Consider the following 3,952-nt stretch of genomic DNA (forward strand, 5'->3'; position numbering starts at 1 on the left):
GGGTATTCTCAGACTATCAAATAGTTGAGAGTCTTATGTGTCTGGCTTTTCACTTAACAATGTGGATTGTTGTGTAGAGCAACAGTTAGTTTTTTAAAATATTATTTAGTATTCCATTATTTGAATAAGATGCATTGATTTTTTTAACACAGTATTAGAGTCCATTGATATTTTATTTAAGTTTCTTTTATACCTATGTTCTTAAATAAAAGTGGACTAAAGTTTCCTTTTCTTTTTTTTTCTTTTTTCTTTTATTTTTTATTTTTTGGCTGCACCACTCGGCTTGCAGGAGTTACCCAACTTTGAGGATCTCAGTTCCCTGACCAGGGATTGAACCTGGGCCACAGCACTGACAGTGCCAAATCCTAACCACTAGACCACCAGGGAACTCCCTAAAGTTTCCTTTTCTTATAATGTTCTTTTCTTTTTTGGTGTCAACTTTATACTAAGTTACATGAAGTTCATAAAATAATCTAGAGAGATTTGCCTATTTTTTATTTTTGGAACAATTTGTGTTGGATACTAATTACTTATTCCTTGAAATTTTAATAGAATTTACCTAAAAATACTTATAAAACACCATGGGACTTTTGTAAAATCTAACAGAGAGGTTTTTCTAATTACTACTTTAATTTGTCATTTTGCTATTAGTCTTCAAGTATTATATTTATCTTGTGCCAATTTCAGCATTATATATTTTCCAGAAATATGTGTATTTCATCAAGGCTTTCAAATGTATATTGTTGTATATATGCATATAGATGTTCTAAAATTTTATATTTTAAAATCTGAGTTCTATTTCCTGCCTAACTCTGTACTCTGGTTATTTGAAAAACTTCTCTTTTGTTTCTTGATGTTTTATTAGTCTTTTTGAAAATGTTTATTTTATGAGTCTTTTCAAAGAAATTTTGGGGTTTTTTTTAGTCATTTGTATTGTATTTGCTACTATTGGTATTCTTAATTTCATTGATTTCTGCTCTAATCTTTATTATTTCCTTCTTGTTTATTTGGGTTTTCTCTACTGGTTTTTTTTCCCCCTCCAGATTTGAGTGCATAGCTCATTTGTTTTCAATCTTTCTTGTTTTCTGATGGATGTGTTTAAAGCTATAAATTGTCCTCTTGGCACTGCTTTATTTGTAGTACATAAATTTTGACAGGCAGAGCTTTCCTTGACATTCAGTTCTAAGTAATTCATAATTTTCCTTAATATTTTCTCTTCAGTCCAAAGGCTATTTGGTTGTATGTTTTTATTTTTCAGACATGTAAGATATTTTCGCTATTCTTTTGGTCTCTTCCCACCTCTTGTGTCTCCTGACCGCCATCATGTTGACATTATCTGGATTTTAGTTCCAGATTTAATTTATAGTCATCCTTCATTCAAGTAACAATAAAATTTAATAAATTCATTTTCAATCTTATTTTTCTTATATAAGAAAGATTCACTTCCTTTTTTTATTGCTGGAATATATTCTGCATACATCTTTAGCCTGAGGATATCTTTATTTTACCTCCACAGTTAAATAAATATTTAGTTGTATATAAAATTCAACAGTTTCTAGATATAATTTGATTGTCATCCCATTGTCACTCAGATTCTCCTTATTTGTAGGTGACCTGCTTTTTCTCTATGGAAGTTTTCTCTCTGTTTCTGGTGCTCTTAGTTTTCTCCTTAATGCATCTATGTATGAGATTTTTTTCTTCTCTATCTTTTTCAGCACTCTCTTAACCCTTTCTGTCTGAAGGCTAATTTGTTCCTTTAATTGTGGAAAAAGTTGTCACTGTTTCTTTCAATATTTTCTTCCTTCTATTGACTCTTTTATCTTCTCCAGAGACACACACCTATTAGTGCTTACATTCCTATCCTCAGTGTCTCTTGATTTCCTCATAGTCTGAATTGAAAAAAAAAAAACAACTCAGTTTTTCCTTCAGTGTTTCTCCCCTATTCTCACACCATTACATCACTCACAACACTTCTGACATCAGATGTATGGGTTTTCCCCATACTGAGCAATTCAACACCTGCTGGCTGTCTTACAATTTAACTCAGTTCTGACACCGTTTACATGGAAATAATGTCGCATCCCACAGGTTAAGGGCTCAGTCCCACCAGACTGCCCCCCACTCAAAATGCCCATCAGAAGTAGGAGGTTCCTACCACAACTCTGTCCAACTTAGCTACAAATCAGAGGCCCCCACATCCCCCTCCCCAAGTTTGATTAATTTACCAGAGTGGCTCACAGAACTCAGGGAAACACTTATTCATATTTACTAGTTTATTAAAGGGTATAATAAAGGATACAGATGAGCAGCCAGATGGAGAGATACATCATGCAAGGTCTGGGACGGTCCCGAACACAGGAGCTTCTGTCCCAGTGGAGCTGGGGGTGCGTCATCCTCCTGGTATATGGATATGTTCGCCAATCTGGAAGTTCTTCAAACCCCGCACTATTGGGATTTTTATGGAAGCATGATGAATTAACTCCATTTCCAGTTCCTCTCCCCTCTCTAGAGAAGTGGGGGAGGGGCTGCAATTCCAAGATTCTAATCATGGCTTGGCCTTTCTGGTGACCACTCCCATCCAAGAGCCACCCAGGAGCCCACCCAGTCACCTCATTAGAACAAAGGACGCCCCTATCACCCAGGAAATTACAAGAGATTTGGAGCTTGGTGTCATGAACTGGGTCAAAGACCAAGTATTAGAAAACCAAAAAAAAATGGTGCTCCTGGTACTCTTTCCAGTTAGGAAATTACAAGGGTTTTAGGAGCTCTGTGCCAGGAACCAGGGGCAGAGACCAATATATATATTTTCTATTATCTCACACTATCCCTCGAAGAGATCCTTAACCCTTACTTATTTATCCTCTTATGATCCACAGAGTTGGGTTTCGCTGAAACGAATATTTCCCAAAGGCAAGTCTCCATCCCAGCTTGTCCCTCTGCTGCTGCAGCTGAGGAAGTCAGGAAGGTGGTGAAAGTCCATTTCCAGGGGACTTGCCTGGTGGTGCAGTGGTTAAGAATCCGCCTGCCAATGCAGGGGACATGGGTTGGAGCCCTGGTCCGGGAAGATCCCACATGCCGCAGAGCAACTAAGCCCATGCGCCACAACTACTGAGCCTGTGCTCTAGAGCCCGCGAGTCACAGCTACTGAAGCCCGCGTGTCTAGAGCCCGTGCTCCGCAACAAGAGAAAGCGCAATGAGAAGCCCGCGCACCACAAGGAAGAGCAGCCCCTGCTTGCTGCAACTAGAGAAAGCCCGCACACAGCAACGAAGACCCAATGCAGCCATAAATAATTTTTTTTTAAAGTCCATTTCCAGGATCCCACTTCCTAGAACCATCCATTCATTCACTCATTCATTTATTCCTTTCTGCTCTGTGCCAGGCCCTGTCCTTGGTTCCAGAGGCACTGGGTCCCTGATTACTCCTCCAACACACTCGTTGCTGTCCTCCTTGCTTAACATTCTGCTCCAGCCACTCCGGACCTCTCCCAGCACCTTGAAGATGCCAGGCGTGCTCCCCTCACAAGGCTCTTCCCCTTGCTGTTCTCTGCACCCGAAATGTCCTTCTCCTCCTCCACCTTTCCTGTCCCTGTCAATGTTTACACTGATGAATTTTTCTCATCATTCAAGTCTCAGTTCAAACGTTACCTCCTCAAAGAGACGATCCCTGGCCACTCTCTAAAGTAGTCAGCCCTCTGGCCACTCTGCTTCATCCTGTTTAATTTCTCTCTATATATCTCTCTCTATATATATATCTCTATATGTCTCTATATATATCTTCTCTCTATATATATCTCTATATATATTCTCTCTATATATATCTTTTACCACTCCTGGAAATTAGCCAGGATGGGACAGGCTACGCTGCAGTAACAAAGGTGGTGGGAGAGTCAGAGTTAACGTTTATGCAGGGTTTATCGTGTGCAGGGTACTTCATGTAGCGTCTTGCATGTAT

The 3,952-nt window shown here is 39.2% G+C and overlaps 1 non-coding gene across 1 annotated transcript; it reads right to left on the minus strand.

Annotated features, from left to right (window-relative positions):
- Positions 1 to 315: 315 nt before the first annotated feature.
- On the minus strand, positions 316 to 387 carry TRNAD-GUC (transfer RNA aspartic acid (anticodon GUC)). Its single transcript has one exon. It is a non-coding gene; the product is annotated as a tRNA-Asp (tRNA).
- Positions 388 to 3,952: the final 3,565 nt, after the last annotated feature.

The sequence above is a fragment of the Aethalodelphis obliquidens genome, unplaced genomic scaffold (genome assembly GCF_003676395.1).
Source record: "Aethalodelphis obliquidens isolate GAN/ISIS:26980383/991018 unplaced genomic scaffold, ASM367639v1 scaffold46, whole genome shotgun sequence".
In the NCBI taxonomy this organism is placed as follows: Eukaryota; Metazoa; Chordata; class Mammalia; order Artiodactyla; family Delphinidae; genus Aethalodelphis; species Aethalodelphis obliquidens.